Raw genomic sequence first — 25,354 nt, 5'->3', positions numbered from 1 at the left:
TCTATTGCATTCGTGCAATCTTACCCTCTTGCGTTATGATGTTAGTTTATTACTCTTTATTTATTACTCGCCTTAACTATTGTAGCCTTACCTGGGGAACAGCAACCCAGGCAAACCTGAACAAATTACTTGTATTAAAAAAAAAGCAATGCGGATTGTTAAGAAATTACCGAGGTTGCATCATACAAGAGAAATATTTTTAGAACACAAAATAGTTCCAGTAACAAAAATCTATGGCTATCGCCTCAGCCGAACACTTAAACAAGAACATTTAAATAAAACATCTTTTATTCGAACTCTTTCAGGCCTGAGAAGGCGCGAACAAAACTACAACACAAGAAATAAGGATATGTCGGAAATTATAACATTTAGAACAACATATTGGCTACAAACGTTAGAACACCGGCTTCCACAACTTCTTAATGACCTATTGAGACAGGATATAACACCTCAAGATGTCAAATTTCGGACATTCTTGGCTTACTTTCTTTCCTAAACATTTCTTGTTATTTCTTTACTCAACTAAAGCCAAATCGCTTTACAGAATTATGGTGCTACTCGATGTTGTTCCTGTTTTTTTCTGTTAAAGTGCCTTTGCCATGTCATTGCATTGGGCAAACCATTAAAAGCCTTCATTTTTTTTTAATTTTCCTTGCCATGTATGTATGGCTCACTTCTCCTTTTTTTTATTTATCTACCAGATGCAGCCTTTATGTAACATGTTTATATATTGTTCTGTAGTGAAATGTGAGCGTCGTGAGCAATGTTTCTTTTTGCGTATCTTCTTTTTATGTGACTTTGTATGCTACTGCCAAATAAGGGGGGCAGTTGCTCTGTCAAGCTCTTGAAAGACAGTTTTTACTTCGGTCCCCCTGCATCATCATGTATGACGTGATGGTGGAAATAAACTTACTTACAATATATACTGTGCCGAAGAGAGCCAATATCTGCTTGAAAAAGAAAAGTCCCTTGTTGAAACGTTGGCTCCCCCTTTTACCTCGTTCCAGTTTTGCTCATTGTATGAAGGGCGTTGCATTTTCATAAGTCTATGGTGTGCTACAATTAGGAAATAAATCCCTTGAATTTCTCCGATGCTGAGCATGATCGAACGCATTTGACGAAAGTTAATCATAAGCGCGTACAGCGACAAGGATAAGGACTAAGAGAGATGATATATATATATATATATATATATATATATATATATATATATATATATATATATATATATATATATATATATATATATATATATATATATACATATAATGTAAGGCAGATTTGGTAAGGTTCGTAGGGCAGCCGGTTCTAGGATGCACCGCGCACAGTCCCCTAGCTCAAGCCGCTGCCACGCGTTTGATGGTGCCGATGCTGCTGACTCTGCGCTCACATTCGTTGTCTTCGTAACACTAGCCCCGCGGAAATAATGGAGCCATCCTGCACCTTAGTTTTCTGGAAGGACGGTAGAATGGTGATATGACTTGAAACACTGAACATGAACGAATTCGCGGTTACGACGTCGCATGTCGGACGGCGGCGTTAGCGGCTGAACGAGGTAATAATGGGTGATGTTCTTTCGCGAACGCGGTATGGCCCCTCGTACTTCGGAAGGAGTTTTGAAGCGAGCCCAGGCATGCGGTGTGGCACTAACAATCAGACGAGGGCGCCGGGAAGAAAAGTGGGAGTCGAGTTCTGGGCATCGTGAACGGCTTTTTGACGTTTGTGGTCGTTCGAGGTGAATCGGCGGGCCCGCTCGCGACATTCTTCGGCGTGTCTGGCGGCTTCCGAGATCGTCAGGCATCCGGATGGGTCCAGCCGGTAGGGCAGAATGGTGTCGATTGTGTGCGAAGCATGGCGGCCTTAAAGAAGGTAAAAGTGCGAGAAGCCGGTAGTGGCCTGAGTCGCGGTGTTGTAGGCGTAGGTGACAAACGGAAGAGCTAGGTCCAAATTAGAGTGATCAGGTGAGACATGCATGGCGAGCATGTCAAACAAGAGTTCGATTAAATCTTTCATGGTACTCGTAGTCTGTGGGTGATAAGCAGTGCATTTACAATGAAAAATAGCGCCTTCAGCAAGCGCAATGACTTTAGATAAGAAGGCGTGGCCTCTGTCGCTTAAAGTTCACGTGGACCTCCATGACGAATGAGAAAATGGCGTAGTATGAAATTGGCGACCTCCTGCACTGTAGCATTCGGTAGAGCAGCAGTCTTCGCATAACGTGTTAAGTAGTCTACCGCAACGATTATCTACCTGTTGCCGGCAGGAGTCAACGGAAATGGCCCGTAGATATCTGTTGGCACGCGATCAAAGGGTCTCGATGGGAATTTTAAAGGTTGGAGTTCACCAGTGGATTTGCGTGGTGGTGCTTGGCGGCGTCGGCGCTCATGACAAGAGTGGACGAAGTTTCGAATTGTACATTCCCCGCCAGTAATAGCGGTGTGGAAGTCTTTCGTCGGTCTTGAAGACTCCCACGTGGCCGCACTGAGGGTCGACGTGGAACGTGGAGCAGAGCTCTGATCGCTAGATTCTCGGAATGACGAGTAAACAGATTCGTCCCTGTGGGGCATAGTTGCTTGCTACAGTAGCTGGTCTCGAATCGCAAAATGAGGAACTTGGCGCCGAAGCATTCGTGACGCTGGAAGTTTCGACGTGTCCGAGAGAAGGTCGAACAGAGATGCAGTCCAGCAATCATTACGCTGTGCAGCAGCGATAGTGTCAAAGTCCAGAGAGAACGATGTGCACTCGCAGTGGGAATCATGACTGACCTTCGGGCGAAGCGGCGATCGGGATAGCGCGTCAGCGTCGGAGTGCTTTCGCCCGGAACGGTAAACCACGCGGATGTCATATTCGGCAATTCGCAATGCCCAGTGGGCAAGGCGAATTCCCATATGTCTTTTAGCGTCCACAGCTAACATAGTGCGTGATGTTTGGTCACTACATCAACAGATCGGCCGTATAAATATGAACGAAAGTTGCCAAGCGCCTACGCAATAGCCAAACACTCCTTTTCTCTTACGCTGTAATTGGTCTCCGCATTGGTTAACGCGCGACTAGCGTATGCGACGACGTACTCGGTGTGGCCAGGTTGAGACTGTGCCAGCACAGCGCCAAGGCCTACACCGCTTGCATCGGTATGGATTTCGGTTGCGCTTGACGGTCAAAATGGAGAAGAATGGGTGGCATCGTCAGAAGACGGCGCAAGGCTGTGAAGGCGGCGTCACAGTGTGGAGACCATGATGAGAGATCTCTAGCGCCGCCAAGCAGCTGCGTGAGAGGCGATATAATTGATGCAAAGTTTCGGACGAATCGCCGGGAGTAAAAGCAGAGGCAGATAAATCTCCGTAGCTTTTTCATAGTGGTAGGTTTTGGGAACGCAGTAACAGCACGTAGCTTCTCCGGATCAGGGTGAATGCCTTCTTTTGACACGACATGGCCTAAAATTGTGAGCTGGTGAACAGAAAATGGAGACTTCTTCAGGTTAAGCTGCAAACCGGCGTTGCTCAACCAAGTGAGTACGTGCTCGAGGCGGATCAGGTGCGTAGCGAAATCAGAGGCAAACACCACAATGTCGCCAAGATAGTAGACAGATTTTCCATTTGAGACCAAGCAGAACAGTATCCATCATTCTTTCACACGTAGTAGGTGCGTTGAAATGTCCGAAAGGCTTGACGGTGAATTCATACAAGCCGCCAGGCATGACAAAGGCAGTTTTCGGGCGAGCGGTCTCGGACATCGGAACCTGCCAGTAGCCTGACCGCAAATCCAGCGAAGAACTCTGCTCCCTGCAAACAGTCCAGAGCATCGTTGATGCGTGGTAATGGGTACACTTCCTTCAGCGTGATCTTGTTCAACCATCAAAAATCAACACAGAAGCGGATGTACCCGTCTTTCATTGCGACCAGTACCACGGGAGAGGCCCATGGGCTGTGTGAAGGTTGAACTACGCCTCGATGGAGCATGTCATCGATTTGGTCTGCAATGACGCGATGTTCCGTAGCGGACACGCGATATGCTCTTTGTCGCAGCGGTGAGTGAGAGCCAGTGTCGATGTGAAGCTCGACTTTCGATGCACGCCCAAGAGATGTTTGTGCAACGTCGAAAGAACGTCGGAAGTGCTGAAGGATTGCGAGAAGTTGAGATCGCTGCGAATGTGTCAGATCTTCGGCGATGAATGGGCTGAACACACCAGTCCATGTTGAGTTAGGTACGGAGAGGTCACTCAGTTCATGGACGGCCGAAGAAGGCACTGCGTTGAGGACAGAGACAATTCGTGTTGAATCGACCGACTCGACGTAACCAAGACATTCGCGGCGGAGCAGTGATACAGGTGATGAAATATGATTGTAAATGGGCATCGTGCTGACACCGCCTGCAAGCTCAAGAGCAGCAAAGGGCAAAAGAAGTTCTTCTCGGGTAACAAAGTAAAGAGAGGGCATAAAGAAGACCGTCCTGTCGAATGTAGTACCACACAAGACTGGTACGAATGCTGAAGAACACGGGACAATGCATGTGACTTGTTTCACGACAATTTTAGCAGGCAGGATGAGCATTGACCGAGGCCAGGTCACCAAGGTGGAAAAGTTCAATCTCAGCCCGAGCGCAATTGATATGGCACTGTGGCGTGAGAGAAAATCCCATCCTAGAATGACGGCGTGGGAGCACGATGAAAGAACGATGAATTCAATCGTGTACAAAACGTCCTGTATGATCACACGGGCAGTACAAGCAGCGGTAGGGTTAATGGGTTGAGCACTCGCCGTTCGGAGCGACAATCCAGACAGAGACGTCGTCACTTTACGAAGCGAACGGCAAAACCTGGCATCCATAACTGAAATAGCGGCACCGGTATCGACTAAGGCGACTGTAGCGACATCTTCGATAAGCACATCAATGACATTGGCAGGTAAAGGAGGACTTCGGCATGTCGACACTTGTGCAGTTCTTGCCTCAGGAACTGCGTCGTCTAGTTTCCCTCTTCGTTAGAGACTGCATTTCCGTCTTCGTCGACGCATAGGGGAAAGCGATCGACGACGTGGGGAGGGTGATCGGAAGCGTTTGAAGCGAGGATGGCGATCAGTCTGGGAGCGAGCTGGTGATGGGTTGAAGGGTCCGTAAGGTGCATTTGGATCAGACGGCACATAGGGCACTCGTTGATCGTCATTGAACGCCTGCGTTCGGCGGCGGCAGAACCTTGCGACATGACCGGGATACCTACATGTAAAGCATATAGGGTGATTGTGCGGCGTACGCCATGGGCTAGCGATGGTAGTGGTGGTCCAGGGGACGGGAGGGGGTGAGCGGCGCACAGGCTGCTGCAAGCGACGCACGCGCACACTGCGAGGGGCCATTGCAGCAACCGTAACATAAGTGACCGGTGTAGCCACGGCATCCTGCTGGTGATTAGCCGTCAGCGCTTCCGCGACGTTTTCGTGGATCACCTTACGAAGATGAGATGGCCAAGTGCTGGCAGACTACTGAAAGACGGACACCAGAGCGGACGAAATCCTTGATCTGGGTTATCAGGGAGGCTTGTTCGGGGTCGGTGGTCACGCTTCAAAGTGATGCCACATTTCTTGTGGGATGTCGCCTTGTCAGAGCTCGCTACTTGTGTATTTCATCACAGGTCTGGCACAAGCTGAGAACGTCACCAGAAATGCGCAGGTCCTTGGCCAGAAGCATGTGGAACGCGTCATCATCAATTCCCCTCATGACTTGTTTGATATCCGCTTCCATCGGGGCAGCGTTCACGCGCCTGCACAAATCGAGAACGTTTTCTAAATAGCTGGTGAATGTCTCACCCGTGTCCTGTGCGCGTGTACGCTAACGCTGGTCGGCTCGGAGTTTCCTGTCGGCAGGTCGGTCAAATACTTCTGTAATCGACGTCTTGAACGCCGACCCAGTTCGGATATCCCTCATGATTTCTGAACCAGAGATTGGCCACGCCCACCAGGTAGAACGATACGTAGGCCAGCTTGTCCTAGTCTTTCAATTTGTTGTGAACGCTCACCCGTTCGTAGGACGACAGTCACTCTTCAACGGTCTTGTCGTTGGTTCCGCTGAAGATGGGATGCTCCCGCTGGCGAACGGTGCCAGCGCAAGGGACGGGTGGCGATGGAAACCGCGTCTCGTCAGAAAGGCGCCGCATGCTTGCTCGGAATCGGTTTGGATATACACCTCCTCAAGAATGGAGAACGTGTCGCACCGCAAGCGCTACTCCAATGAGTTCTCCGAATGTAGATGTTGATGCCCGGAAGGAGGCGGCCGTAAGAAATGTTCAAGTGCTACCCAATACTAAAGCGGAATATCCACTGCGGCACCGAGCCGCATCCGTACGTAGCGTATTTGTTTCAGGTACATCACCGAACATGCGCACCAGGTATCGTACAAGGGCGCGTCATTGTCGCGCATCATGTTCAGGATGCAAGTTTCGTTGTAGTGAGTGCAACTTTAAGACTGTACGGATCCGAGTAGGAACAGTGATGACAATGTCTTCATGGTCCTTATGGAGAACGGGATATCCTAATCTCGAGAGCAGGAGCCGCCCGGTGGGTGTGGGCAAAAGACGTTTTTGACTGACCCACTGGGCATCTGACAGCTCACGGAGAGTATTATGCATCCATAGTGCTAGCAGATATTTCGTGGTGGTGTAGTGTGGGAGGCCGTGGACAAGCTTGTTCGCCTTTCTCAGCATGGCGTCGATATTTAGCCCCTCCGACTGGAAGGGAAGGTGGTATGTAATTTTGTTTTACTTCCGTGCCATGTTCTGTATACCACCCATGTATATATATGTGTGTTATTTTGACAGCTTTAAGACCAAAGACATCCGTCATTTTTTGTACCACTGCACGTGTCTTTTTCTTTTTTTTTAGCATCGCACTTTGTGCCGGACGGCATTTCTTATATTGATAAATGTTTTTACTGTGCACGCCATTAGTTCCTGCGTTTTTATCATGCCCTACCATTGGGCGTCTTTGATACCCTGCCAGCTGTTCCTGCGCCTAGAATCCGCATATTTGTCAGTCCATCTTTGGTTGTAGTTTCTTTTCTTGTTACTGTTGTGATTGTAATCGGTATCTTTACAGTTCTTGCGTGCAGTTTTGCCATATGTAGAAGGCCAGCCAATATTTTTTCTTTTTCTTTTTTTCTTGGTGTTATCCTTTTTCCCGCCCAACCTTGTATTTGCCGTCCTACCACATTATAATCGATTCCTCTCCTTTGTGTTAAATTGCAAATTTGAGCCGTACGTTTGTACACTGACAAGTTCCTTTGTACTTTTTATTACCCCCCTTACTCAATGTCCTGTCAAGGGGCCTGTAAGGTATGTTCAATAAATAAATAAATAAATAAATAAATAAATAATGCGACTGATCACGTAGGCCTCCACCAGGCGCAGTAGGTAGACCCGCCGATTCATGGCCAGCGTATGTTCGGTTTGTCGGGGCAAGAGAGAGGCCGTGTAGCTCGCCATCCCGTTCGCTTGAACGTGTGGTCCAAGTATACGAGCACCGTTCACCTGAAGAACGGGAACGCTTCCACGTACACCGCAATCTCGAGTGGAGGGGTGATGCTACGCGCGTGTATGAGATGAAGCTCGGGCTTTGCGGAGCACAGGACAAGCTGGCCTGTCGTACGTACGCGGTAAGAATGTCGACGGCCTGCTGCAGCCGATACTGAATGGCCCTGTCTTACCGTCGCGTCATCCAGATCGTGATGTCGTCTGCGTAAATCGCACATGCAAAAACGGGGATCTGGTCGAGCAGCTCACGTAGTATTGTAAGGACAGTGTCAAATAGAGTGGGAGACTGAACCGATCCCTGTACGGTGCCGTGACCTGGGAGACGAACCGTGTCCGACTGATGTGGCCCTACCGCAATGGTGGCTGCTCTGTCGCGCACAAAGGAACAAATTTAACTATACATGCGGCCGCCACATGTGATTCAGCAAGATTTCGAAAAATTAGGTCGTGTGCTGCGTTATCAAATGCTTCTTTTAGTTTAAGGGCGAGAGTGGCTTTCGTCTCGCATGGGGCAGGGGGTCGATAACCTCTTCCTTGAGCTGTAGAAGCACGTTGCGCATGGAAACATGTTCCAGAAATCCGAACTTTGAGTGGGACAAGGACTGTCGTTTGAGGAAAGATTGTAGACACCTGAAAAACGCGTGTTCCAATAACTTTCCGGTGGATGAAGTAAGGGATATCGGCCGTAAGTTTTCTATGGCTATGGTTTTGCCTGGTTTGCATGTTAGTGAAAGGTAAGCATGACGCCATATCTGTCGGAGCGTGCCCTGATGCCAATGATCATTTAATAGGGGTGTTGGATGATGTAGATCTGGATGATGTAAATCTCATATGACCTGCCCCTGGGGAATTGTTTACACGGAGATCTTGAAGTATCATGCTCACCTCATTGATTTTGATGTCCACGTTGAGCTCCTCTTTAAGTTCTTCTACGTACGGGTATTCGAGATACCGTGAAGGTGGGCCGCTAGGGACGAAACGTTTTTCTATCTCTTTGAGAAGAACAGACAGCTCGTCTCGGTACATATGTATTCAGCTGTGTAGGTGATGAAACATTTGTCACTTTGTAATACATGGATAAGAGGAGCAGTGGTGGCTTAGAGGTAGAGCATCCGCCTCGCATACAAGAGGATGGTGGTTCGAATCCCGGTACCGCGTAATTTTCACCGAATTATAGAAAATCCGCGTGTTGATAAAATTGCATAAACAGACTTGCAGTGCGGCCTTATCCCGCGGACCAGAACCGCCAATGTACTCCGTCCCCAGAGCAGGATTGGCCACCCTGATGCAGTACTTGCCCACAACCTCCTATATGAATGCAACAATCCAATCCCCGCCCTCAGTCCCTAGCAGCTGGGAAGCAACTGACCATGGCGCGGTTAGACCTGTGACGCAGCAAAGGTACCTAAAAATCTCTGGGTCCGGACAGGCAGCCATTGGAATACCACAAACTAAAATCTCTGGGTCCGGACAGGCTGCCCTTGGAATATGAACCTGGCAACGTTTAACGCAAGAACATTATTTAGTGAGGCGAGTCTAGCGGTGCTAATGGAGGAATTCATCATCATTAGCCTCGTTATGCCCACTGCAGGCTTAAAGGCTTCTCCCATACTTATCCAACTAACCCGGTCATATGCTAATTGTGGCCATGTTGTCCCTGCAAACCTCTTAATCTCATCCGCCCACCTAACTTTCTGCCGCCCCCTGCTACGCTTCCCTTCCCTTGGAATCCAGTCCTTAAACCTTAAAGACCATCGGTAATCTTCCCTACTCATTACATGTCCTGCCCATGCCAATTTCTTTTTCTTGATTTCAACTAACCTGTTTCATTATCCCTCAAGAGAAGAGTGTGCAAGAGCGGTGTCTTCCGGGTACTCGCGTACGGGGCAGAAACCTGGAGGCTTACGAAAAGTGCTCCACCTAAAATTGAAGATGCCGCATCGAGCTATGGAAATAAGAATGATGGGTGTAACGTTAATGACTAAAAGCAGATTGGTTGAGGGAACAAACGCGAGGTAATGACATTGTAGTTGAAATCAAGAAAAATAAATGGACATGGGCAGGCCAAGTAATGAGGAGGGAAGATAACCGATGGCCATTAAGGGTTACGGACTGGATTCCAAGGCAAGGTAAGCGTAGCAGGGGGCGGCAGAAAGTTAGGTGGGCGGATGAAATTAAGAAGTTTCCAGAGGCAACATGGCCACAGTTAGCTCACGACCGGGGTTGTTGGAGAAGTATGGGAGAGGCCTTTGCCCTGCAGTGGGCGTAGCCAGGCTGATGGTGATGATGATGATGGTGATTGTGTGGATCCATGAATGCGCGAAGTATCGACCATGTTTTCGCAGTGCCCAGGCTGCGTGAGAGAGGTTCGCAGGAACCTCGCCACTTGTTCTGCACGAGGGTCCGAGCATATTCTTGTGCCTCCTGCGAAATTTGCTCGATACGCCGACGAAGCCTTCGATTGAGGCGCTGGCGTTTCCAGGGCCGCGTGAGCTCTCTACGTGCCTCCCACAGATGCCGTAGGAGCGGGTCCATGTGCGCGGTTGCAGCTGTGGTGAACACCGTGGCGAGTATACGCGTCTGTGTCATCACAAAGGGACTCGAGCCACTGCTTGTATACTGTCCCTGCAGGTGGTGTCTGTCGACGCTTCCTGAACCGCATCTAATACGTGATCGGCTCTTTCCAGTCGTGACAGTGTGCACTGTGCAGTGTTAGAGTAATTTAATGGGTGATGTTTACTGGCGCAAGCCCCAGGTATGGCGAAAGAGCGACAGTGGTAGGGTAGTGGCGCCGATGTAATGGTCACTGCATAGATGCTCCTGCAGTTCGGAAAAAGTCAGGTGATGGCATTTGTCACGTGTAATGCTGTTATTCAAACGGGTTGGGTGTCCTGGGGCTGTATATATCGTGTATCTCTAGTTACATATGTCATCCCACCGCTGAGTTCCCCTAGTTTTAGATTTGTGGTACACCCCAAACTGTATGCGGAGCGTTGAATTTACCGCACACGAGAAGGTTGCACCCAAGGCATCTAAAATATATTAGAAGGCGATGAAATGGGAGGGGGGGGGGGGGAGTGTGTGCATGAGCGCGGAGATCCGAACACATTGAATACCTAGATACTGCGACTGTTCTTGCCCTGTGTAATGATTTTGAGGATTTGGTGTGGAATGCAAATGTTTATAGTATGGGAATGGCCCATTCAGATTTTTTTTTGTACTAGCGCCCCCGCGAGTGGAGAAGTACCCGTGGAAGTGGTGCAGCCAGATAGAGAAAGGAGCAGTTTGGTTCTTGTAGGAGGATAATATCACGAGGGTGCGTGGGCAGAGCAGCGTATTGCTGCAGGGATTCCCTTTTTTGACAGTATCCTCTGCAGTTCCACTGCCAGAGAGCGATCTGCTGCTGGGGGCTAAGGGACGCCATCATTTTCGTGAGAAGAAGTGGCCGGACGTGAGTATGGGTGCTATCTTCTTGAACCTGTGAGGGGTGGTTGGGGCCACGTGAACTGAGAAGCAGGCAGGGGGGTGCCAATAGAATCCAAACATGAGACTAACTCGGCAAATATGGCGTTCCTCTGATGAGTGTATAACGGTATAGTTTTCCTACTGTAGCGCTAGAGATTCCTGCTGCGCGCTCTCCATAGCTGCCTTTATTCTTGCTTTTGTGCGCTCTATTGCAGCGCGCAGCTGTACATGCATTTGCGCGCGACGCGTCTCCATGTCACAGTGCAGCTGCGTTCTTTCGGGGAAAGCATCGTCTGTCTTGAAGGGACGCGCACTGTAACATGCTGCAAAGCTGCTTGTGTTACGCGTATGTAAGTCGTGAAACGCTGTTATAAACTGTTTAGCGTCTAACTTCTGCAGTAAACCCATAATTAGAGTATTCTCGCAATCGCAAGAGCCACGAGTATGGCAACCCTAACCGCAAGCGTCACGGCATGGTTGGAAACTTGTCGTGACAGCGCATATGTAATCCACAGAGCCTGCCACTAAAAATTACGCGGCGAGGTTTGGCCGACTAATAAGTAGTTGCCCAGATTGGTATTCCGTAAACGTTTATTCCCAAGAATTGCGGGTGCTTATACCACGGTAAAGGACGGATGCTGGGCGGTTGCTCCAATCATTTATTCGCCACCTCACACGTCTACACTGGAATTCAGCCGGTTTTACGAACTTTTGCTTATATTCTCTCGATCCTCAAGTGCGACTTCGCCTGCATCCCAGACGTCAGCTTTTCCTCTTTTTGTCCTCCACTTCATTTTTTCCAATGCTCTGAGACCGATGTTTCCTCCTCCTTTTTCTCAATAACTGAAGGCATTCATGGATTCACTCCTAAATTGCAGCAGAAAATAGCGTGTCTTCATCTCCATAACTACCCTGTCTCTCACCTGAACTCTCCCATCGCAAAACCATGTTGCTGTGTAGCAAATGGCTGGGCGTTGCATATACGATCTTCTAGGAATGACCAGCAGCACGGCCTGCTATTTGCGGTGTGACGCGACAGTATAGAGCATCTTCTCTGCTACTTTCATACTGAGCGCTCTGCTCCGTGAGCTACTATTAGCCGCAAGTACGAAGTACGAAATGAAAGAAACGTAGCTGCGCAGATATAACTCTTATAACTCTTAAGGTATAGACAGAATAACTCTTTGTTTGACGTTGGACAATTGTCAAGGGCCCACGATACGAACCACCTGGAAGTCGGTATCAGTTGCAAAGGAGCAACTCAGATGAAACGCTGTCAAGTGGATAGGCTTTATTATAATAGAGATATGTTTATTGAAATTCCTTACCATGAGGTGAAAATTGATAGTTGACTAATAAGCATTTAAATTTTCTGTGTTATTATTACACCCTGTTATTATATGTTTGCTCTCTTTTACAGCCTAATAAATTAAACGGTAAGTTAAGAAAAATAAATTGTTGCGGTAACTGTGTAAATGGACACACAACCAACGTCCTAGTCTATATGCCATTATTCACTCAATGAAGATGTAGCACGTCTATACTGTCATGTTATAGTGATGTGAAGAACAATGCAGCTCCTAAAGAGTGAATCACGAATATAACTCATTATAAGGTGTGCTTGCCCTGAAAAACACTCAAAGCACAGCGATGGCTGCACGCAAATTAATGCCTCCTCTGAATCTGATCTACGCATCAAGGCATCGGTTCATTAGATTGGAATGCCCGTAAATTGCCGCGCATTCTCGTGGCTTCAAGTGTGATTGAGAATGTACGCCAGAATTCGCTTCACGCGCGCAATCTTATCAGATAACGGTCTTTCGCTATTGGATCCGTGATAACTTATTGGATATTAGAAACACATGCAGGCACGTCTTGCGCTAAGCGATAACTTTGGAACAGTGGTTAGACGCTAAAGAAAGGTCACCCAAGAAAGAAAAATATAGTGTACAATTAGTTCAAATGAAAAAAATAAATTATGGGGTTTTACGTGCCAAAACCACTTTCTGATTATGAGGCACGCCGTAGTGGAGGACTCCGGAAATTTCGACCACCTGGGGTTCTTTAACGTGCACCTAAATCTAAGCACACGGGTGTTTTCGCATTTCGCCCCCATCGAAATGCGGCCGCCGTGGCCGGGATTTGATCCCGCGACCTCGTGCTCAGCAGCCAAACACCATAGCCACTGAGCAACCACGGTGGGTAATTAGTTCAAATGATAGCTGAAACGTAGTGCTCGTGCAAATAGGGCCACCAAGACTGCACACAAGCACCGAAATACAAAAAAAAATCAAGAGTTGCACTTTCCTATTACTTGTATTTATCAAACTAGCATTTCGTGTGTCAAGGTAGCCACGTAGTCCAAGGGCCATTTCCACCACGGGGTACTGTACGTATGTGAGCATTAATTGGCACAAAATCACGGTATTTTGTTCTTTATATCCTAGCATTAGACAGCCAAAATTATTGCAGCAATACCATCAGCTTATTATTTCAGTACATTTTGTCCTAACGTACATGTCAGCGCTGATCTATATGCTACAAAGTACTGAAAATATATCTCGTGTTTTCTTCCAGGCAGCTGTTTCTATTTCTTATGATGCGAGGAAACTGAGCCTGATGGAATGAACGCTCAGAAATCTAGGGCGCTATAACGTAAAACTATTCCAAACTTTTCTATTCCAATTCTGCTATCAGCTCTCCACGATTGGTCAAAAACTTTTTTCGACCAACCCCACTTCACCTGTCTGTCACGCGACGTCACGAAAACCGCGATACCTCCCCATCTGATATGATGTGTACACACTGATTATGCATGATTTGATAGAAAAAAGAAAAACAGTTATTTCTTATTCGACCCCTTTTTGCCATTAGCCCACGGCTATTGGTAAAAAGGTTTAGGGCTGCACCCACTTTACCTGCCTGTCACGCGACGTCACAAAACCGCAAGAACTCACCGCGTCAAAGTGACGTGTACGCGTTAAAGATGCATTAATATGCCGAACAAAACTGAATTTTCTTCGGAATAGCCGTAGGCTGCCCCGTTCCGAAAGGAATGGAAGATGGCTGCCGCCGATCGCTCAGACGCTGGCTACTCGCACCTGCCGGAGAGCATGAGTGTATTTGCGTATAATAAAGCTTCTTGCGTGGCCGTGTAACGTTTTCGAGCACTTTCGGCACGTTTACCCCCTCATTCTGCCAACTCTTCCTTGCTGAGGGTCCGCTTTAGCGTCATTCTTGAGCTTCCGTTGCATGCCGCCGCTATTTTCCACCAGCCACCGCAAGCTAAGTAAGGGAAAGCCGACCAATCGTAGACGCCGGCACCGCCCTCTTCATCTGGTTATCGACTTTCAGTGCAGTGGCTCGGCCCCATCGAATCCCTCTCCACTTGAGCGTTCTCCTCGCCTCTTGTCAGCCAATTAGATACGACAAACCGCTCAGTGTAGGCAACGTTATGCGTTTTTCAAGCAAGCAAAAGTGACCTCCTATGAACGAGGAGAGCGTTTGATTGGTCTGTTCAGACAACCCTGCGGATGACCGCCCGGTGCTTGCGTTGGCGGTTACGCAAACTTGACGTCAGGAGATTGGAATAGAAACATATTGGAATAGTTTTACGTTATAGGGCCCCTAATCGAGAGCGCGCGCAATGTTCTCACACACTTGGTGTGATGTACCATAGCGTTGAAGTGTTTCTTGTAAAATGTAGGAAAATCGGTTATAAAGGCAGAAGTGGACGGTTTAACAAATGCGTTTGAGCTCACAAACTTGATTTGCGCCAAGATAACCTGTGCAAGCTTTCATAATTACTTTATCAGAAGCCTACTGCACCATAAATATGCCGCCTGCTTTGAAATGTACTAAACAACCCTATTAAACCAATACAAATATTGGTGAAATTTTATTATTCGAGTGTTCAGATTGGTAACCTCTATATGCGGAGCAAGTTGAAATGTTTTGTGCGTATTTAACGAAGCTACTTTAACTAGATTTTTAATAATTGAACTTAGGTGGCTGAAGAAAATACGAAGTTTGGAGTCCGTCCACGAGATTATCTAGTCGAGCGAAGGAATTTTCATTAAACCCGCTTCTGTAAGAGCAGTGTGAACAAAAATGTTCCAATTTAACGCTCCTGGAAAGCGTAATCGACACAGAAATAGAACATCTGTAATGTCATAGAAAGAACAGCGCTTCAAGACGGAAAACAAAGGAGGAACTACACAAACGTTACGCTGACATGTGATAATGAACCAACTAGCCCCTCAGTCAATCGTTGCAAACCTGTACAGCCAACCTGGCCGCACCAAGCCTTTTGTGATGTTGTCATCAATAGTATGTCCCTGTGAGCATGTTCCTCGTTGCCAGTCAGTTAAAATTTTTGTTGACGCTGTTTCTTTTTTTTTTCAAAGACAAGCAGTTTTAAGACTTAGTGTCAATATAGCAGCGAACGTGTCCTGCCGAAAGCTTGCTTTGTCGCAGAAGCGATGCATGACGCCGTGGTGGTGCAGATTTAGCGCGTCGCTGGCATCAAGATAATGCACTGCCGTAGAGGGAATGAAGATAACGAAAGTGAACAGTTTGCTAGCTACACAGAGAACCATGCCGACCCACAGCGAAGGTGACGCAGGCGTTACCTTCCCATACGTGGGCCGTACCCGAAGATAGTGCAATACCAGGCTGACCAGCGGCGGAGATGACGTAGCCGTTAAGAACTCCCCTACGTGGGCCGATCCCGAAGATAGTGACATACCGGGCCGACCCGCGGCGAAGGTGACGCAGGCACTAGGAACTCCCCATAAAAGTCCGGTGATAATTTAAAAGTACCGCCACTCTTTGAACTCTGCCGCCGCCGCGCGACCTCCTCACCCCTTGCGATTCCACCCCCCCCCCCCCCCCTCGGCAGTCTCGCGCCCGTTTTTATGCTCGACGATTGGTCTCCCTTCTGTTGCCCTTGGAAACACACGGACCCTGCGTTTTGCTTCTGTTCTTTCTCGTCCGCGCCATTTGTCTGCTCAGCCCAGCTGGCTCGGCGCTTGAGCTCGGTGTAGCGAACGTTGTACGATGTTTCCTGCTCTCTGTGCTGGAGATATGCCGTGCTGTTGCGCATATAACGGCAGCAAAAAGCCTGAACATGGTTATGCAATATTTGTGATGCCACAAGGAAAGCGTGACGGCTTGCGCAGGAAGCCGGCTTGCGCAGGAAGCCTGCATAAAATTGGCCGAAAGATCTTAGTTACGACAAAGAAGAATGTTGTTTGTGAGGTGAGGCGTTTTTCTTATTGCTCGTGTCAAAACATCCCCTATTGCTGCAGTTGTTTAATTCTCACGGCCTGCTCACTAGCGTGTTTGCTGCGGCAATTTGTACGTTGCATAAAAACGGGGTTGCCCTCAGTATTCTTAATATTCTGGTGGGATTCCATCACCTCACACGTAGGCAACTGTCGTTATTCAGTCGGAAATGCAGCACTGTAGGTCGCTTTCACTGTGAAGAATTCTGAGCGATGATACAGCCTCTCAATCGCACTTTTCGTTATTGTTAGGATACGTTGCCTGTGTTACTGAAAAGCGAAAAAGCGGCTTGTAGAGGAGCTATTATTTTCAGGTTACATTGATGTGTGCGTCAGTCATACAATGAATGCAAGCCCCGAAAATATTAGCGGCAAGTATACCGGTGGTATTGCAGGTGATGAGCGCTAGCTATTTCACATCGCGTTTTTTTTTTTAAGTTTTAAGGCGAAAGCATTTAGATCTCTGTTTCGAGGTCGCGTTGTGAAATGAAAATATCACGCGACCCAGGAAGGCCAGAAACGACCCAAAGGATGTCATGCCGTGTATAAGAGATGAACGAGTATCCCAGTTAATTAATCATTCATTAGCGATAGAATTAAAGTGGATTAGGGAGGATTAAGCTTGATTATGGTGTATTAAGGTGCATGAACAATATTAAGGTGTATTAAGGGAGATTAAGGCAGATGAACAATGATTAAATTGTATTAAAGAGAATTAGGGTGGATTAGGGTGGATGAAGGAGTATTAGGGTCGATTAGGGTGGTTTAAGGTGAATTAGGGTTGATGAAGGAGAAATAAGACCGATAAGGGTGAATTAAGGAGGATGGGGTGGAATATGGTGGATGAAGGGTGATGCAGGTGGATTAGGGTGAAAACAGAAGGCTTTAAAGGCTTTTGCATTTGCGTCTCTTAGGTGATACCTAAGGACACCTACCTAAGGACACCTAAGGAACTGCACTTCCACGCACGCATAAGTGGGCGGAGATTATTATTTGATTTTCTCACGGCTACAGGCAAAGTGCAAGGGGGTGTTCTCATGATCGCGCACGCTTCCTGTTGATATCGACATCTAGGCGGAGGCCGGGAATTTTCGCTTTATTAGCGAATGTTTTAAATACATCTTTTTGCGGTTTTGTTTCGTGGGGAAAGCGTTTGTATTGATTTACCACAAGCCCAAATCATTACATCAATGCGCTTTGATTACGATGGTTGAGCAATCAATCATGACTGTACACATGAGGTAGTGATGCAAGAAATGTTCTGCAGGCAAAAATGTTTAGCACTGCAATGTATTTCATCCTCTTCTACACTAATCCACCCCAATCCACCCTATGCACCTTAATCTACCTTCACTGACCTTAATTCACCTTAATTCTGCGTAACACACTTTATTCCTCCTTAATACACCTTAATCCAGATTCATACAATCCCTAATGAATCATTAATTAACTTTGCTAAACAGCAATCATCTCTTCGCTTCCGGCCTTCCTTGGGTCACGTGATATACTCAATAGCTCACAACGCGACCTTGAAACAGAGATCTAAGGCTCTAACTTAATAAGGCACACTGAGAGGGATGTGCCAGAAGCAGTACTAGTTCAGATGCACAAAAAATTGTCTGCATTACCGAACTCGCCTCAAAGCTCATTTTATATCAGTATGCCCCGTTCATACGGCTTTAAGAAAAAACTAACCTCCTCATAAACGTTGCCTTGAGCATTATCGATGCGGTTATCAGCATCTCAATATTTTCAACACCACTAGGCCATACAACTGGCCCAAAATAACGTGCCTCCATATAATCTTGCGGCCCGTCTGCGGGAGTCAAGGAGAAAAGGCGAGGAGAATCGAGGAGGAAAGCGCGGCGGGGAGGAGAATGTCGCTACTTTCAAATTATCAAGGGTCTTTACTCCCCATACGTGGGCCGATCCCGAAGAGAGTACAATACCGGGCCGACCCGCGTGGCAGGTGACGCTGGCATTATGAACTCCCCTCCCCATACGTGGGCCGATTCCGAAGATAATGCAATGCAGGGCCGACCCGTGGCGGGGCGCAGTTCTCTAATAAGGGGCCATCATACACAGCTTCACTGGTCATACTTTTTTCTCAGTCTCAGTCATACTCAGTCTTTTTTGCAATGATCTCGCTTTCAGAAATAAATAATGCGATAAATTCAATGTCATTCATTCTTGTCTCGTAGATTCAAATGTGGGTTTATATTAACGCTATATCCTATTCATCCCCAGTAGTAGGTGCATGCGAGAAAATGCTCGCTAGCTGGCACAAACACGTTTCGCACACAATCACGCAAACGCAAATACACAAATATACCACACATGTTCGCCCATGTTCGCCCACACACACACACACACACACACACACACACACACACAAACATACACACACACACACACACGCACACACGCACACACGCACGCACACACGCACACACACACACACACACGCAAAATGTGCGCGCGCACACACAAACACGCATGGGCTCGACACACATACACGCACTCGTGCGCACGCATATTAATATACAAAGACACAAACCCGCGCAAAGTACACATGCACGCAAGCTCAAGGCATGCACACCCATATACACTCCCTCTTCTTGGCGGCTCCTTTACAAAAACATGCACGTGTAAACAGACTGATTGAACCTCGCTCTGCAGTTACTGTTCAAAACTCCAACTGTAATAAATTTTTTTACAGTTTACATTTCGCGCTTCTTCAAGTCAATGTGCCCTCTGTAGAGAGGATTCAAAACCATTTGCTCCTGTCTTGTGAGATAACTGCGCAATTCCGACCAAAACACTACTTTCACGCTTTAATGCCCCATGTTGACCTGTAGCAACAGCCCGAAAACATTTTTTTTTTCTTGAACGCTGCCTCCTCCATGATACTGCTGACCCCATCTGTGGCAACAGACTGAGCATCTTGAGCTTCAAACAAATACGCCGCCACGGCAGCAAAGGTTATTTGTGTTAAAAAGTAGCGAGTTCTTGAATCTGTTGAGAGGTGGCCACGCGAGCTCAGCACGCGTGGGTAATTTTCTTGTACTACAGCGGTATAGGACACTGCCACGACAACTGTTAGAGTTAAAACAGCTCAAAAGACGTCCTAGGACATTTAAGATGACGCAAACCGGTGAAGCCGTAATTTGCACTACAGCATTTTACCCGCCAAAACCGGTGTTGCTCATGAGCAACAACTGGCATATGAGGAGGCGCGATGAGGTATGTGAAGATACTGCTTGTACTATTTTCTCGCGGGAGCGAAAGTAAAACAAACCAATAATACAGTGTTCATTCTACACAATAGAATAAGCATCAGTTATAGGGTAATATTTCTTGTATTTTATAAATAGTTGGTGACGTAAAAAAAAAAGTGGCTGACTGACGTAGAAATGCAGGATGTAACCTAACTTCCGAATGGTGATTTGTACCATGTTGACTTCGACAGTGGCCCGGATGACTCTGACAGTGATCTTAGAGATAATCGAAGATTGATTGATTCCTGCCTACTTGAAATTGAGAGCAAGTTTTGCCATGAACAGCCATGCGAAGAGGAAGATGCAGAAACGCCAAGTGATCCTGTCGAAGATTTACTAGGAACTTCTCGTGCACACGCCCCGGCCCAGCGCAGAAAGAATAATACGTTCTCAGAACACAACTTCCTTCCAAGCCGTAATTGTTTTAAGGCCTTCCATGTAAAGTAGTACCATAGGTGACAAATGTTGGTCTGGAGCAACACCTAATTGTTCAGCAAAGGATAAATATTTTTTTTCTTTCTGACAACATATTTAGGATATTTGGTCATTCTTTATACATGGCACAGTTTCGGTGATGTTGCATATTAAAATGAAGTTTTGGGAATCAAAACGTTAACCCACCGCCAATGATCTGACTAAATACCATAAATACCTACGTTTTTACAAGGAACTACCCTCTTGACACAATTAGTTTAAACTTGTTGATACTCGACTGGTAAATAGAAATAAAATTATTTAAAATCTTGCCCATTCAGTTATGCATGTGCATTGCCGCGAAGTTCCACGGCGTGGTGAAGGTGCGATGTCCAGAATTACTGAGTGTGTCTATGCTACAAGGGATGATAGCTTTTTAACGTAAAACAAAGACATGCATATGCTTGTTGTTATGGTGTTCAAGAAATGAACTCTGATAATGATAACGACAACTTAACAAATAAGCAATCCATTGCTACACTTTAGGACGTAAAAGTAGAAAATATTTTTGAACACCAGTGCTGTAAAAACCAAAACTGAAACCAAATCTTAAGTTTTGCGTTTAGGCCACCCTTTGGGAGACTGTCAAACTCAGTCCTTCGTGGTGTTAAAAATTACCACGCAGCACAGCATCGAGCCGCTGCCAGCACGACGGGATTTATAGTTCAGCACAATGCGTTGGCGGGCTAGTTGGTGCGAATCCATAATTACATTGTTTAGCGCATTTTTGTGTGTCTTTGTCATCTCCTGAACCTGTTGTTCTGGTAGTGCCTTGTCCTCTCGTCTTTCTTGTGTCCGTTGTTTGGTGCTAAACAAAGTAATTAGGGATTCGCACCAACTAGTCCGCCAACGAATTGCGCTGAACTATGTTTATTCTATTGTGGGCCCTGATTTTTGTGTGTCTGTGTCTTCTCCTGAACGTGCGGTTCTGGTAGCGCCTTGTCCTGTCGTCTTTCTTGTTTCCGTTGTTTTGTGCTAACCAAAGTAATTACGCAACGATAGGTGCGAGCGAATAAACGACTCGGCAACGGCCTCCAACGCTCCCGCACATGATACGCTCGGGTTTTACAGAGACCATGCGAACTCGCACGACTGTGCTTCAAAAAGCGCTTTTGTGAACAGTGTTACGCCATGTGTAGAGAGTCAAGATAGGCATCAATCGAAACCTGAGTCTCCCGACTGGATACTTTCTAGCGGGTACATCGACAACAGCCCTACTTTCATCACAGCTACCGTTCTTGTTTCGAAAATCGAGCACACATTTTCGTTGTTCCCATAGGCTACCATTGCTGAATTTTTAACCGCTCTAGGAACAAAATTCTTGCTTGCCACAGCGCGAGAACTGCATTTGGCTAGTATGGAGTGTCTTGCAGAACATGTCTATCACCTGTCTTTTTCGATAATTGACCTGCAGCTTTAGTTATTTGCGAAAAACCCGCTCGTTCCATTGAAAACGTACTAGCTTCGCGCCGGGGTTGCTTGGGGCGCTAGTGGGTACTTGTCCAGAAAAGCTGGATATGCATTACCTGGCCGGTAAATTGTGGACCATTGGACGGCCAAATAGATTGGTGAAAGTGGTCTTGAAGGTTCTGATAATATGGAGAAGTCCGCCTTAGTATTATGAAACCATAATTTCGCGATGTCCGCGAGGTAGAAAGCTATGTTGCTCAACTTTTTGGCGTCATGCCACCATTTCTGCACATTCAACCTCTCGTCCGACGAGTTGTCGACGTCGCCGTCGTCCGTATCGATTAATTTCGGCGGATCTATGTGGTGAAGGGCGCCCCAAATGACGGTTTGTTGCAATGACGTTTGCTGGACGGCGTCGGGCATGTTAGTTTACAGTGTTATCGAACAGAGTTCAAGCATGGTAATAATGATGGCTACTCAGCACCTATAAAGAGGCTTACTGTAACGAGCAGTGTCACGAGCAGCCGCTGGTAGGAGCCCTAGGAAGAACGAAGAGTCCAAGCGAGAGTCGACTCTCTCGATGCACGCGTTCGCGTTGCCCACTCACGGGGCTGGTTTTCTTCTTCCTTCCACAGGTATTTAGTGAATTATAGAGATCACTTACCGGCTAAAGAATAATAATACAAAAAGAATTTCCAGTTTATCCGAATGACAATGCTATCAAAACAGTGTTAATCCTGTGGTGGCATTTCATAGCCAAATAGCTTTGCCGATATTAAGTAGGAATGCCGGTATAGTACATACTGTAAAACAATGTTCACTTGGCAGAGAGCACTGCTTTTACATTTATTCCTCGTCCGCTTCCTGTGCCTATAAAATCACACGTCTCTTTAAAAAAGGCTGCCACCGCTCAAACACCACACACTAAGAAGTTGATTGCAACACTTGCATCACGCACCATGGTGTACCTGTAGGTTGCGCATGTAATCCTGAACCTTGTCCAGGCACATCGAATAAAAAACATTCGCTGAGCCAGTGCCAGCAGCTTGTGTGATCTCGCGTTATGTGGTTAATATTCATTAAATTTGTGTTTTTATAAATGCGAAATCAACCCATCGCCTTTCCTAGTGCATCAACGTAATACTGTGCGACCACATTTATTTGTGGTACATCCACCTTCGCCTGAATCTGTTGTCGGCTGGTGCATTGCCCCTTAAAGGGAAAAAGAACAGACGCTGGTGGCCATTTCAATTTTCCTCTCCGCCGCGAGGCGATAGGTCAGCGTTATCACGCACAGCGCGAGCCAGCTTACACGTTTCAAATTAGACTATCCTACCGCAAAAATTCCGCACCCCTTCCTAGCACAATATCATTGTAAAAATACGATACCATGAGCCACTTGTCACATTCGTGTAGATGGGGCTATTGAATATGCGGCTACTTCCAAGACGCTAGTCTTTCCGTGGAATGAAGTTAAAACACCACAAAAAGCACTGAACGTGCACCACCGGCACTTGTGCAGGCTGAGAAACGCAATGAAACGGATATTCGCAACATCAGCGTGAATATAGTTCCTAAGCATAGTTTGTTGCAATTAGGCACTCTTCTCCGTTATATCTGATGTCTTCCGCATATAGTAAATAACAAATAAATAATATTGTAAAAGTGCATGCAGCTGCTGCTTTCAACCGAATGTTTTCAAATGCTTTTCTTTTTTCTGTGCCTACCAGTTTACCTTACGGCATTCTTAATTTGTTGCCTGAGCATTGGTAGCGTCTAAACGCCGCAATGACTTTTTAGATGTCTTGCACGAATATAAAATTCCACGCTTGAAATTTCTGCAGTCAGTTTTCCAGCCTGTCAACTCTGCATTACCATACAATATTAGAGAAAAGAGATAATTTAGCACAGTATAGAAGATGCTATACATTCAAGATACCTTGTTTAAGGTGTCATGGCTTGAGCCAAGCGGAATACTTGATCTCACAAACTAAGCAACGCAAGCAAAGATCACTAGCAAGAGCTCCAAAGGTGCATGAAATAAATGTTCGTTGCTTCACTTACAGATGCGATCTTGCAACGTATCAAAATAAGGTTCTGCCCCAAAGTATGGTCCACACCAACTGCAAAAATATATATACACACATAAGTATGTTAAAGGAGCATTGCCTCTATCTGCTGAAAGCAACATAAATTCACCGTGCACGTCATCCATTCTAACGATGTCTGAAGCAGAAGGGCCACTCGGGAATAAATGTCAAGGGGAGAGAAAAATCTTCCATTACAAAAAATAAAAAGTTTGTCATCAGCCCAATTAGAAGGCCATGGTGTTTTTCATGGTACAATACCCTTCCAGCTATGTCTCCACAGTTTTGTAAAGAAAAGAAGATATATGGCTGCTAAGACGTATTTTTGATGCGCTTAAAAAAAATACTGCATATATTGCTCAACTTCCAATAGGGTTTTCTTCATTGCAAGCACATACAAGGAGGCGCCTCTTGAAATGTTCATTGAATAATGACTTTTTACGGCGCGAGAGACAGCCTTGGCCAAATTGCACCAGATACATGGTGCGTATATCATTTTCGAAATGGTAAAGAGAAAACCAATACAATACGTTTCATAGACATGGTTGTCAAAGTTGGTGGTACACTTAGTGTTATTTCAAACTAGGCACGACTTCACAAGCATTCAGTATCATTATTCTATTATGTGAAGAACATTTTCAATATTTAATGTAACAGGGATAAGACATACCCCAGAAAAGCTGGCCAACGTTTCGATAGGAGGACCTATCTTCGTCAATGGCGGCCTCGTCATTATCGGCATGTTAGTTTTAAAGGGTTAGTGCAGTGACGTCCCGTGCAGGTGTTGTGGGTGGCGATTGGTTATAAAGGGAGAGACTTCAGAAGTAATGAGGGCTGTCGCCTGACGTCTGTGAGCTTCGTTCCCAAGACGAGGGTACAAGAGCGGGAGAGTGGGAAGGTGGGGAGAAACGAAAAGAAAGAAAAGGAAAAAAAAACGCGGGTAGACCAAGAGGGAAAAAAACGCAAGAAAGAACAAGAAAAAAAGAAAGAAAGAAGGGGGTATGGGAGGGCGTTGGTGAAGCGAGAGGTTAGGGAGCATTCTGGGGTGTCGTTGACGGTATGTTTTTGTGGCATTAGAAGAGCCGGCCAGCCGGTCAGTGCGCGAGTAACACAAAAGCAAAAAAGAGTTGAAATAATGACTTCAGTAGCATAGCAGCAATGGGTCGAGTAATGTTGAAGTAGTTAAGATGACGACAAAGGAGTCTGACGTGCAATGTATGGGGTGACTGAAAGGCAGCGGCATGGTCTTTCAAGGGGCATTTGCCCCAGTCGCTCAATGTAGGTGTCCCTACGGCGGTATCCAGAAATAGCGATAACCTGGGTTGAGGCCTCGAAAATGGCATATTGACGTTTGGAACTTCGGAATGTGTTGGTGAGGGTGTTTAAAAAAATATATATATAAAAGAAAAGAGGGGGGAAACTGAAACCGGAATACAAAATAGGAGGGTGACGCCTGTCAAACGCACCCCAACCCATTCTATTATTCCGATTATTTCAGTCTCATGATCCGGATCCGCGGTCTGTACCTGCCCTACGTAGATGTATTCCCTTACCACTTCCAGTGCCTCACTACCTATCGTAAACTGCTGTGCTCTTCCGAGACTGTTAAAGATTACTTTAGTTTTCTGCAGATTAATTTTTAGACCCACCCTTCTGCTTTACCTCTCCAGGTCGGTGAGAATGCATTGCAATTGGTCACTTGAGTTACTAAGCAGTGCAACATCATCTGCGAATCGCAAGTTACTAAGGTATTCTCCGTTAACTCTTATCCCCAATTCTTCCCAATCCAGGTCTCTGAATATCTCCTGTAAATACTGAGAATTATAGAGGACATTAATA

General features: G+C 46.5%; 1 long non-coding RNA gene across 1 annotated transcript in view; it reads right to left on the bottom strand.

Annotated features, from left to right (window-relative positions):
- Positions 1–23,552, bottom strand: part of LOC129383048 (uncharacterized) — a 74,894-nt gene extending 51,342 nt beyond the window's left edge. Inside the window, exon 1 of the long non-coding RNA XR_008610987.1 lies at positions 23,493–23,552. This is a non-coding gene — a long non-coding RNA (uncharacterized lncRNA). The remainder of the gene's footprint in view (positions 1–23,492) is intronic.
- Between the last annotated feature and the right edge of the window lie 1,802 nt (positions 23,553–25,354).

Source organism: Dermacentor andersoni, chromosome 3, assembly GCF_023375885.2.
Source record: "Dermacentor andersoni chromosome 3, qqDerAnde1_hic_scaffold, whole genome shotgun sequence".
Lineage (NCBI taxonomy): Eukaryota > Metazoa > Arthropoda > Arachnida > Ixodida > Ixodidae > Dermacentor > Dermacentor andersoni.
This window is presented reverse-complemented; position numbering and strand designations above follow the sequence as displayed.